The sequence below is a fragment of the Arachis hypogaea genome, chromosome 4 (assembly GCF_003086295.3).
Source record: "Arachis hypogaea cultivar Tifrunner chromosome 4, arahy.Tifrunner.gnm2.J5K5, whole genome shotgun sequence".
In the NCBI taxonomy this organism is placed as follows: Eukaryota; Viridiplantae; Streptophyta; class Magnoliopsida; order Fabales; family Fabaceae; genus Arachis; species Arachis hypogaea.
The window spans coordinates 53,754,473-53,767,946 of NC_092039.1; the positions used below are offsets into that span (position 1 = coordinate 53,754,473).

The 13,474-nt window shown below is 40.2% G+C and overlaps 1 non-coding gene across 1 annotated transcript; it reads left to right on the plus strand.

The window, feature by feature from the left end:
• The first annotated feature begins 10,788 nt into the window (after positions 1 to 10,788).
• LOC112798540 (small nucleolar RNA R71) lies at positions 10,789 to 10,896 on the plus strand. Its single transcript, XR_003200149.1, has one exon. It is a non-coding gene; the product is annotated as a small nucleolar RNA R71 (small nucleolar RNA).
• Positions 10,897 to 13,474: the final 2,578 nt, after the last annotated feature.

Consider the following 13,474-nt stretch of genomic DNA (forward strand, 5'->3'; position numbering starts at 1 on the left):
GCGCTTCTTTAATGTCATTAGCTTGACAGAGGACTCTCATGGAGCCTCAGAAATGCTCAGAACCGTGTTGGAACCTCCCGACACCAAACTTAGAGTTTGAATGTGGGGGTTCAACACCAAACTTAGAGTTTGGTTGTGGCCTCCCAACACCAAACTTAGAGTTTGACTGTGGGGGCTCTTTTTGGCTCTGTTTTGAGAGAAGCTCTTCATGCTTCCTCTCCATGATGACAGAGGGATATCCCTGGGCTTTAAACACCAAGGATTCTTCATTCACTTGAATGATCAACTCTCCTCTATCAACATCAATCACAGCCCTTGCTGTAGCTAGGAAGGGTCTGCCAAGGATGATGGATTCATCCATGCACTTCCCAGTCTCTAGGACTATGAAATCAGTAGGGATGTAATGGTCTTCAACTTTAACCAAAACATCCTCTACAAGTCCATGGGCTTGTTTTCTTGAATTGTCTGCCATCTCTAGTGAGATTTTTGCAGCTTGCACCTCAGAGATTCCTAACTTCTCCATTACAGAGAGAGGCATGAGGTTTACACTTGACCCTAAGTCACACAAGGCCTTCTTGAAGGTCATGGTGCCTATGGTACAAGGTATTGAAAACTTCCCAGGATCCTGTCTCTTTTGAGGCAGTTTCTGCCTAGACAAGTCATTCAGTTCTTTGGTGAGCAAAGGGGATTCATCCTCCCAAGTCTCATTTCCAAATAACTTGTCATTCAGCTTCATGATTGCTCCAAGGTATTTGGCAACTTGCTCTTCAGTGACATACTCATCCTCTTCAGAGGAAGAATACTCATCAGAGCTCATGAATGGCAGAAGTAAGTCCAATGGAATCTCTATGGTCTCAGTTTGAGCCTCAGATTCCCATGGTTCCTCATTGGGGAACTCATTGGAGGCCAGTGGACGTCCAGTGAGGTCTTCCTCAGTGGCGTTCACTGCCTCTTCTTCCTCCCAGAATTCGGCCATGTTGATGGCCTTGCACTCTCCTTTTGGATTTTCTTCTGTATTGCTTGGGAGAGTACTAGGAGGGAGTTCAGTAATTTTCTTGCTCAGCTGACCCACTTGTCCTTCCAAATTCCTAATGGAGGACCTAGTTTCAGTCATGAAACTTTGAGTGGTTTTGATTAGATCAGAGACCATGGTTGCTAAGTCAGAGGTATTCTGCTTAGAACTCTCTGTCTGTTGCTGAGAAGATGATGGAAAAAGCTTGCTATTGCTAAACCTGTTTCTTCCACCATTATTGTTATTGAAACCTTGTTGAGGTCTCTGTTGATCCTTCCATGAAAGATTTGGATGATTCCTCCATGAAGGATTGTAGGTGTTTCCATAGGGTTCTCCCATGTAATTCACCTCTTCTATTGAAGGGTTCTCAGGATCATTAGCTTCTTCCTCAGATGAAGCTTCCTTAGTACTGCTTGGTACATTTTGCATTCCAGACAGACTTTGAGAAATCATATTGACTTGTTGAGTCAATATTTTGTTCTGAGCCAATATGGCATTCAGGGTGTCAATCTCAAGAACTCCTTTCTTCTGACTAGTCCCATTGTTCACAGGATTTCTTTCAGAAGTGTACATGAATTGGTTATTTGCAACCATTTCAATCAGTTCTTGAGCCTCAGTAGGCGTCTTCTTCAGATGAAGAGATCCTCCAGAAGAGCTATCCAAGGACATCTTGGACAGTTCAGAGAGACCATCATAGAAAATACCTATGATGCTCCATTCAGAAAGCATGTCAGTGGGACACTTTCTGATTAATTGTTTGTATCTTTCCCAAGCTTCATAGAGGGATTCTCCTTCCTTCTGTCTGAAGGTTTGGACTTCCACTCTAAGCTTACTCAATTTTTGAGGTGGAAAGAACTTTGCCAAGAAGGCATTGACTAGCTTTTCCCAAAAGTCCAGGCTTTCTTTAGGTTGAGAGTCCAACCATGTTCTAGCTCTGTCTCTTACAGCAAAAGGGAATAGCATAAGTCTGTAGACCTCAGGGTCAACCCCATTAGTCTTGACAGTGTCACAGATTTGCAAGAATTCAGCTAAAAACTGATGAGGATCTTCCAATGGAAGTCCATGGTGATGACAAGTCATCATATACCCATTTTTCAAGCTAATTTCACTTGTTTTGTTAGCATTTATGCACTTTCTTACATCCTAAGTAAGTGATTTGGAGTGAAAATGCATAACTTTTCTAAATCAAGCAAGCACCATGAAATTAATGTTAAATCATGAGGTTTAAGCTAATTTTAATTGAATTTTAATTGATTTATAAGCCTCTTGAATTTAGTGATACTTTGAGTGGTTGTTTTGGTTTATTATAGGTGAAGAAAAGAAAAGAAAAGGAAAAGCGTGGCCTAAGAAGCGTAGCCCAAGGAAAGGAAAGTGTAGCCAAGGAGAGAAGAAGCGTGCCGCATGCAAAGGGGGAGGCAACATTGCCCTCCACAAGGGCACACTGCCCTCTAGGAGGGCAACATAGAGGAACCAACCAAGGAAGGCAACTCTGCCCTGCCCACTACAAGGGCAGAGCACAAAATGGTGCCTTGGGACCAAGAGGAAGAGAACCTTGCCCTGCCCTTGTGGAGGGCAGAATCGGGCTCTCCAAGGAAGAAATTCAAGGGAAAAATGTCACCCATGCATGCTACAAGGTTCGAACATGGAACCATGAGGAAGCTAGGACTTAAGGATGAGTGCCGTGCCAAGAAACCAAGGAAATTATTGTAGCGTGTGCTTCCTCCGTGTTTCGAACACGGGACAAGCAATGTGGGAACTCTGCCCTGCCCTTGGCACGGGCAGGGCAGCATTTTGTGTGTGGCGCACCAAGAAGCAAATCTGGCGCACCAAGCTCGTCCCTGGCAGCACCAGCGCGCACCACGATCCTCTCCTGGCAGCACCACAATTTTCTGCCCTGCCCTTGGCGCGGGCAGGGCAGCGTTTTGCGTTCCTGGCGCACCACGCACGAATCTGGCGCACTAATCTTCGACCCTGGCAGCACCAACGCGCACACTCCTCGATCTGGCAGCACCACAATTTTCTGCCCTGCCCTTGGCGCGGGCAGGGCAGCGTTTTGCGTTCCTGGCAGCACCAAGCCGCACCAACACGCACCCAAGCCGCACCAAACTTCCGCACCATGCACCAATTTTCTGCCCTGCCCTCCACAAGGGCAGGGCAGCCTCCTGGGAGTGAATTTTCATGGGCCGAAAATTCAAATTAAAACCCCATTTTAATTCATCTCTTCACCAAATCAAAAGCCCATCCAAATCCCAAAATCCAAGAATAGAAAGTGTATAAATAGAAGCTAGTTTGATGTAATTAGGATCTTTTGAACCTTTTACCTTCTTTTGAATTTTTACCTCTTGACTTACTTTTGGCTTAGTCTTTGAATTTGCACTTTCTTTGAGCTTTCTTGAGAGACTTGTCCGAGCACCAAGAGGATCAAGGGAGAATTGACTGATCTCCTTCCTCATTCTTACTTGGGCAACTCTACTCTCCTGTTTTTGAGTTTTGGGTGTGTGAAATTGAGGAAATTCTGTCTCAATTCCCATTCAAACTCTTTTCAATTTGTTTTCTGCATAATTGAATCTGATTTCTGTTCTTCTACTGCTTTCTCTTTTAATTCTTGTCAATTGCTTTGTTAACTTGGATCTAGGAAGGCAATTAGAGATCTAGGCTCTGCTACCTAGTCTCTTGAGATCTGAGACCCAATTTTACTTTTGGTTCTTCTGTGAACCTCTGCTACATTTTATTTCCTTCCTGTTTGAATGCTTATTTGCTTCTGATTCAATTTCTGCTCAATCAATTGCTGCAATTTACTTCTTCTTTGTTTAGATCCTGCAATCCCATTCCTCAATTCCCTTTTACTTTCTAGCAATTTAACTTTCTTGCCATTTAAGTTCCTGCAGTTTATGTTTCTTGCACTTTAAGTTTCAGTCATTTACTTTCTTGTTCTTTAAGTTTCTGCAAATTTACTTTCCTGTTCTTTAATTTACTGCACTTCTCCCTTCCCCCTTTACATTTACTGTCATTTACTTCCTGTTAAACACAAATCACTCAACCAATACTTGATTCGCTTGACTAAATCACCCACTAAACTAAAATTGCTCAATCCTTCAATCCCTGTGGGATCGACCTCACTCATGTGAGTTATTATTACTTGATGCGACCCGGTACACTTGCCGATGAGTTTTGTGTTGGATCGTTTTCCACACATCACATGGAACTTGCAATTCTGTTGCATTAGAGAAACTAATTGAGGCTTAAGCTCAAAGTTGTTTGCTCCAATGGCAGGGATAGAGATGCTTCTCCCATAGAAGTCGGGAGTAGGTGCAGTAAAGTCACCCAGCACCTTCCTTGCATTGTTGGCATTGTTGTTGTTTTCGGCTGCCATGAGTTCTTCTTCCTTGAAGAATTCGTTCAGGTTCTCTAAAGAGAGTTGTGCTTTGGCTTCTCTTAGCTTTCTCTTCAAGGTCCTTTCAGGTTCAGGATCAGCCTCAACAAGAATGCCTTTGTCTTTGCTCCTGCTCATAAGAAAGAGAAGAGAACAAGAAAGTGTGGAATCCTCTATGTCACAGTGTAGAGATTCCTTGAAGTGTCAGAGGAAAAGATGAGTAGAAGACAGAAATAGAAAATTCGAACTTATCAGAGAAGATGGAGTTCGAATTTTGCATTAAGGAATAGTATTAGTCCAAAAATAGAAGGATGTGAGAAGAAGGGAAGTGATTTTCGAAAATTAAGTGAAAAATTTTGAAAACATTTTTGAAAAACATTACTTAATTTTCGAAAAAGAAAATGGAAAAGAAATCAAGTGATTTTTGAAAAAGATTTTGAAATTAGAAATCAAAAAGATTTGATTGAAAACTATTTTGAAAAAGATGTGGTTAAGAAGATATGATTGGTTTTTAAAAAATGTGATTGAGAAAATATGATTTGAAAAACATTTTGAAAAGATTTGATTTGAAAATTAAAAACTTGACTAACAAGAAAAGATATGATTCAAACATTAAACCTTTCTCAACAGAAAAGGTAACATACTTGAAATGTTGAATCAAATCATTAATTGATGGTAAGTATCTTTGAAAATGGAAAGAAATTGATTTTGAAAGAGATTTGATTGAAAAATTGATTTGAAAAAGATTTGATTTTGAAAAGATTTTGAAAACTTAGAAAAAATTTGATTTGAAAACAAAATCTTCCCTTCTAGCCATCCTGGCGTTAAACGCCCAGAATGGTATCCATTCTGGCGTTTAACGCCCAAAATGCTACCCTTTTGGGCGTTAAACGCCCAACCAGGTACCCTGGCTGGCGTTTAAACGCCAGTCTGTCCTTCTTCACTGGGCGTTTTGAACGCCCAGCTTTTTCTGTGTAATTCCTCTGCTATATGTTCTGAATCTTCAATTCTCTGTATTATTGACTTGAGAAGACACAAATTAAAAATATTTTTGGATTTTTAATAATAAGGAAAAATCAAAATGCAACAAAAATCAAATAACAATGCATGCAAGACACCAAACTTAGCAATTTGTATACTACTGACACTAACAAAATGAAAATGCATATGAGACACACAAAACACTCAAGTCAATAGAATTCAAAGATCAGAGCAAGTAAATCATCAAGAACATCTTGAAGATCACTAAGACATATGAATGCATGCAATTGACACCAAACTTATGATGAGACACTAGACTCAAACAAGAAATATTTTTTGATTTTATGATTTTGTAAATTTTTTTTTTGTGTTTTTCGAAAATTAAGTGGAAAAAGGTATCAAAATTCTTAATGAGAATTCCAGGAATCAATACAATGCTAGTCTAAGACTCCGGTCCAGGAATTAAACATGGCTTCACAGCCAGCCAAGCTTTCAAAGAAAGCTTCGGTCCAAAACACTAGACATGGCCAAAGGCCAGCCAAGCCTTAGCAGATCATTGCTCCAAAAGCAAGATTGATAAAAATCAACAAGCTTTTGTGGTGATAAGTTGAAACCTCGGTCCAATGAAATTAGACATGGCTTCTCAGCCAGCCAGATTTCAACAAATCATCATGAAACTCTAGAATTCATCTTCAAGAATTTCGAAAAAAAAATAAATACCTAATCTAAGCAACAAGATGAACCGTCAGTTGTCCAAACTAGAACAATCCCGGGCAATAACGCCACTAACTTGGTGTTGTTGCCGGATCTTGGCACTGATGTTACCAAAAGCTTGCTCAAAACTTGAACAATACCCGGCAACGGCGCCAAAAACTTGGTGCGCGAAATTGTGAACAATACTTTTTCACAACTCTCATAATCCCCGGTCATGAACCCCAAAAACTTGGTAGCTCAATACCATGGCATTACACAGCTTCGCACAACTAACCAGCAAGTGCACTGGGTCGTCCAAGTAATAAACCTTACGCGAGTAAGGGTCGATCCCACGGAGATTGTTAGTATTGAAGCAAGCTATGATCATCTTGTAAATCTTAGTCAGGCAAACTCAAATAGTAATGGTGATGAACGAAAATAACACAAAGGTAAAGATAGAGATACTTATGTAATTCATTGGTAGGAACTTCAGATAAGCGCATGAAGATGCCTTCCCTTCCGTCTCTCTGCTTTCCTACTGTCTTCATCCAATCCTTCTTACTCCTTTCCATGGCAAGCTTAAGAAAGGGTTTCACCGTTGTCAGTGGCTACCTCCCATCCTCTCAGTGAAAGCGATTGCATATGCTCTGTCACAGCATAGCGGAATTCATCTGTCGGTTCTCAATCAGGCCGGAATAGAATCCAGTGATTCTTTTGCGTCTGTCACTAACGCCCCGCCTTCAGGAGTTTGAAGCACGTCACAGTCATTCAGTCATTGAATCCTACTCAGAACACCACAGACAAGGTTAGACCTTCCGGATTCTCTTGAATGCCGCCATCAGTTCTCGCCTATACCACGAAGACTCTGATCTCACGGAATGGTTGGCTCGTTTGTCAGACGAGCACTCGGTTGTCAGGCGATCAACCATGCATCGTGCAATCAGGAATCCAAGAGATATTCACTAGAGCCTTGATCGCTTGTAGAACAAGAGTGGTTGTCAGTCACCTTGTTCATGGGTGAGAATGATGATGAGTGTCACGGATCATCACATTCATCAAGTTGAAGAACAAGTGATATCTTAGAACAAGAACAAGCGGAATTGAATGGAAGAACAATAGTAATTGCATTAATACTCGAGGTACAGCAGAGCTCCACACCTTAATCTATGGTGTGTAGAAACTCCACCGTTGAAAATACATAAGCATAAGGTCTAGGCATGGCCGTGAGGCCAGCCTCCCAATGATCTAAGAACTAGATGTCCAAAGATGATCAAAGGATCTAAAAACAATCCAAAGATTTAAAGACCCTTAATACAATAGTCAAAGGTCCTACTTATAGAAAAACTAGTAGCCTAAGGTGTACAGAAATGAGTAAATGACATAAAAATCCACTTCCGGGCCCACTTGGTGTGTGCTTGGGCTGAGCAATGAAGCATTTTTCGTGCAGAGACTCTTCTTGGAGTTAAACGCCAGCTTTAGTGCCAGTTTGGGCGTTTAACTCCCATTTGGGTGCCAGTTCCAGCGTTTAACGCTGGGATTCCTGAGAGTGACTTTGAACGCTGGTTTGGGCCATCAAATCTTGGGCAAAGTATGGACTATCATATATTGCTGGAAAGCCCAGGATGTCTACTTTCCAACGCCGTTGAGAGCGCGCCAATTGGGCTTCTGTAGCTCCAGAAAATCCACTTCGAGTGCAGGGAGGTCAGAATTCAATAGCATCTGCAGTCCTTTTTGGTCTCTGAATCAGATTTTTGCTCAGGTCCCTCAATTTCAGCCAGAAAATACCTGAAATCACAGAAAAATACACAAACTCATAGTAAAGTCCAGAAAAGTGAATTTTAACTAAAAACTAATAAAAATATACTAAAAACTAACTAGATCATACTAAAAACATACTAAAAACAATGCCAAAAAGCATACAAATTATCCGCTCATCAGGGTCACAGCCAAGACTCATAAAGTAGCTGTGTTCAAGAATCAACATATTAAACTAGGAGAATCAATAACACTATCTGAATTCTGAGTTCCTATAGATTCCAATCATTCTGAGCTTCAAAGGATAAATTGAGATGCCAAAACTGTTCAAAAGCAAAAAGCTACTAAGCCCCGCTCATCTAATTAGAATCTGAGCTTCACTTAAAACTCTGAGATGTATTACCTCTTGATATTCTTTTTATCTTATTTTATTTATCTAGTTACTTGAGGACAAGCAACAGTTTAAGTTTGGTATTGTGATGAGTGGATATTTTATACACTTTTTGGTGGTATTTTCAAGTAGTTTTTAGTATGCTTTAGTTACTTTTTAGTATATTTTTATTAGTTTTTATGCAAAAATCACATTTCTGGGCTTTACTATGAGTTTTTGTATTTTTTTTTGTGATTTCAGGTATTTTCTGGCTGAAATTGAAGGACCTGAGCAAAAATCTAATTCAAAGGCTGAGAAAGGACTGCAGATGCTGTTGGATTCTGACCCTCCTGCACGCGAAATGGATTTTCTGGAGCTATAGAAGCCCAATTGGTGGGGTCTCAATTGCGTTGGAAAGTAGACATCTTAGGCTTTCTAGCAATGTTTAATAGTTCATACTTTGCTCGAGATTTGATAGCACAAACTGGCATTTAAACGCCCACTTTTTACTCTTTTCTGGCGTTAAATGCCAGAACTGACATAAAAGTTAGAGTTATACGCCCAAACTGGCACCAAAGCTGGCATTTAATGCCAGGAATAGCCTCTATAAATGAAAGCTTCAATGCTCAACCCAAACACACACCAAGTGGGTCCCAGAAGTGGATTTCTACACTATCTATCTTAGTTTACCTATTTTCTGTAAACCTAGGTTACTAGTTTAGTATAAAAACTACTTTTAGAGATTCATTTTGTACCTAATAACATTTTACATCTGAATTTGTATCTTCTATGACATGAGTCTCTAAACCCCATGGTTGGGGGTGAGGAGCTCTGCTGTGTCTCGATGGATTGATGCAATTATTTCTGTTTTCCATTCAATCATGCTTGTTTCTATTCTAAGATATTCATTCGAACTTCAACATGATGGATGTGATGATCCGTGACACTCATCATCATTCTCAACTTATGAACGCGTGCCTAACAACCACCTCCGTTGTACCTTTGATTGAGTGTGTAATTCTTGGGTTCCTGGTTCACGAGTTTGATTGCCTCTCCTGACAACAAAGTGTTCAAATCTGTGAAACCAGAGTCTTCGTGGTATAAGCCAGAATTAATTGGCAGCACTCTTGAGATTTAGAAAGTCTAAACCTTGTCTGTGGTATTCCGAGTAGGATTTGGGAAGGGGTGACTGTGACGAGCTTCAAACTCACAAATGTTGGGCGCAGTGACAGTGTGCAAAAGGAACAATGGATCCTATTCTAGCACGAGTGAGAACTGACAGATGATTAGCCCTACATAACCCGTAGTTGGACCATTTTCACTGAGAGGACGGATGGCAGCCATTGACAACCGTGATCCACCAACATACAGCTTGCCATGGAAAAAGCCTTGCATGCGTGAAGAAGACAACAGTACGAAAGCAGAGATTCAGAAGACAGAGCATCTCCAAAACCTCAACCTGTTCCTCATTACTGAATCACAAGTACTTTTTATTTTATGTTATTTATTCTTCATAAACAAAATCATTTTTATCATTAATCTCCTTACTAAGAGTTACAAGATAACCATAGCTTACTTCAAGCCGGCGATCTCCGTGGGATCGACCCTTACTCATGTACGGTATTACTTAGACAACCCAATGTACTTGCCGGTCAGCTGCACGAAGTTCTGTATCACGATTTTGTGTACCAACACTCATTAGAGCTCATGAATGGCAACAGTAAGTTCAGTGGAATCTCTATGGTCTCTATATGAGCCTCAGATTCCTTTGGTTCCTCATTAGGGAACTCCTTAGTGGTCAGTGGACGTCCATTGAGGTCTTCCTCACTGGAAATCACTGCCTCTTCTTCCTCTATAGGTTCGGCCACTTTGGATTCTCTTTTGTATTGCTTGGGAGAGTACTATGAGGGATTTCAGTAACACTTTTACTCAGCTAACCCACTTGTGCCTCCAAATTTTTGATAGAGGACCTTGTTTCAGTCATGAAACTAAGAGTGGTCTTAGATAGATCAGAGACTATGTTTGCTAAGCCATAGAGGCTCTGTTCAAAATTTTCTGTCTGTTGCTGAAAAGATGATGGAAAAGGCTTGCTATTGCCAAACCTATTTCTCCTACCATTATTATTATTGAAGCTTTTTTAGGCTTCTGTTGATCTTTCCATGAGAAATTTGGATGATTTCTCTATGAAGGATTATAGGTGTTTCCATAGGATTCTCCCATGTAATTCACCTCTTCCATTGTAGGATTCTCAGAGTTATAAGCTTCTCCTTCAGAGGAGGCTTCTTTAGTACTGCCGGATGCAGCTTGCAATCCAGTCAGATTATGAGAAATCATATTGACTTGCTGAGTTAATATTTTGTTTTAAGACAATATGGCATTCAGAGTATCAATCTCAAGAATTTCTTTCTTCTGAGTCATCCCATTATTCATAGGATTTCTTTCAGAAGTGTACATGAACTGGTTATTTGCAACCATCTCAATGAGTTCCTGGGCTTCTGCAGAGGTTTTCTTTAGATGAAGAGATCTACCAGTAGAGTGGTCCAATGACATCTTGGACAATTCAGACAGACCATCATAGAATATACATAAGATGCTCCATTCTGAAAGCATGTTAGAAGGACACCTTCTGATCAATTACTTGTATCTTTCCCAAGCTTCATAGAGGAATTCACCTTCCTTCTGTCTGAAGGTTTGGACTCCCACTCTAAGCTTGCTCATCTTTTAAGGTGGAAAGAATTTGGCCAAGAAAGCATTGACCAACTTTTCCCAAGAGTTCAAGCTTTCCCTAGGTTGTGAGTCCAACCATATCCTAGCTCTGTCACTAACAGCAAAGGGGAAAAGCATAAGTCTATAGACCTCGGGATAAACCCCATTCGTCTTAACAGTATCACAGATTTGCAAGAATTCAGCTAAGAACTGATGAGGATCTTCAAATGGAAGTCCATGAAACTTACAATTCTATTGCATTAGAGAATCTAATTGAGGCTTAAGCTCAAAGTTGTTTGCTCCAATTGCAGGAATTGATATGCTTCTTCAATAGAAGTTGGAAGTTGGTGCAGTAAAGTCACCAAGCATCTTCCTTGCATCTCCATAATTGTTCTCAGGTTCGGCTTCTGATGAGCGGATAATTTATACGCTTTTCGGCGTTGTTTTTAGGTAGTTTTTAGTAAGTTTGAGCTACTTTTAGGGATGTTTTCATTAGTTTTTATGTTAAATTCACATTTCTGGACTTTACTATGAGTTTGTGTGTTTTTCTGTGATTTCAGGTAAATTTTGGCTGAAATTGAGGGACTTGAGCAAAACTCTGAAAAAGGCTGACAAAAGGACTGCTGATGCTGTTGGAATCTGACCTCCCTGCACTCGAAATGAATTCTCTGGAGCTACAGAACTCCAAATGGCGCGCTCTTAACGGCGTTGGAAAGTAGACATCCAGAGCTTTCCAGCAATATATAATAGTCCATACTTTATTCGGAAATTGACGACGTAACTTGGCGTTGAACGCCAAGTACATGCTGCTGTCTGGAGTTAAACGCCAGAAAAACGTCATGATCCGGAGTTGAACGCCCAAAACACGTCATAACTTGGAGTTCAACTCGAAGAAAAGCCTCAGCTCATGGATAGATCAAGCTCAGCCCAAGCATACACCAAGTGGGCCCCGGAAGTGGATTTATGTATCAATTACTTACTCATGTAAACCCTAGTAGCTAGTCTAGTATAAATAGGATAAGTTACTATTGTATTAGACATCTTTTGACAGTTTAATCTCTTGACTGTTTAGCCTTTGATTATTCGGTCTCTCGATCACTCAAGGGGGCTGGCCATTCGGCCATGCCTGAACCTTTTACTTATGTATTTTCAACGGTGGAGTTTCTACACACCATAGATTAAGGGTGTGGAGCTCTGTTGTACCTCAAGATTCAATACAATTACTATTACTTTTTATTCAATTCTCTCTTATTCTTATTCCAAGATATACGTTGCACAACACTTTGATGAATGTGATGATCCGTGACACTCATCATCATTCTCACCTATGAACGCGCGTGATTGACAACCACTTCCGTTCTACCTTAGGCCGGGCGCATATCTCTTAGATTCCCCAACAGAATCTTCGTGGTATAAGCTAGATGGATGGTGGAATTCATGAGGATCCGGAAAGTCTAACCTTGTTTGTGGTATTCCGAGTAGGATCCTGGGAATCCGGAAAGTCTAACCTTGTCTGTGGTATTCCGAGTAGGATTCCGGTATTGAATGACTGTGATGAGCTTCAAACTCCTGAAGGCTGGGCATTAGTGACAGACGCAAAAGAATCAATGGATTCTATTCCAACCTGATTGAGAATCGACAGATGATTAGCCGTGCTGTGACAGAGCATTTGGACCATTTTCACTGAGAGGATGGGATGTAGCCATCAACCAAGGGTGATGCCTCCAGACGATTAGCCGTGCAGTGACAGCGCATAGGACCATTTTCCCGAGAGGATTGAAAGTAGCCACCGATGATGGCAAAGCCCTACATACAGCTTGCCATGGAAAGGAATAAGAAGAATTGAAGGAAGAGCGAGTAGTGAAGCAGAGTTTCAAGAGGAACACAGCATCTCCATACACCTATCTGAAATTCCCACTATTAATTTACATAAGTATTTCTATCCCTTTTATTTTCTTTTTATTATTAATTTACGAAAACCCATAAACCAATTTAATCTGCCTAACTGAGATTTACAAGGTGACCATAGCTTGCTTCATACCAACAATCTCTGTGGGATCGACCCTTACTCGCGTAAGGTTTATTACTTAGACGACCCAGTACACTTGCTGGTTAGTTGAACGGAGTTGTGAATTCAACTGGTGCCACAATAATGATTTCATACAAGTACAAAAGAATATGGATCACAATTTCGTCCACCAAGTTTTTGGCGCCGTTGCCGGGGATTGTTCGAGTATGGACAACTGACGGTTCATCTTGTTGCTCAGATTAGGTAATTTTCTTTTCAAAAATCTTTTTCAAAATTTTTCTTTTCTTTTTCGTTTTTCTAATAATGTTTTTCGAAAAAATTAATAAAAATACAAAAAAAATTAGAAAATCATAAAAATCAAAAATATTTTGTGTTTCTTGTTTGAGTCTTATGTTAATTTTTAAGTTTGGTGTCAATTACATGCTTTTAAAATTTTTCTTGCATTTTTTCGAAAATCTCATGCATTCATAGTGTTCTTCATGATCTTCAAGTTGTTCTTGACAAGTCTTCTTGTTTGATCTTGATGTTTTCTTATTTTGTGTCTTTTCTTGTTTT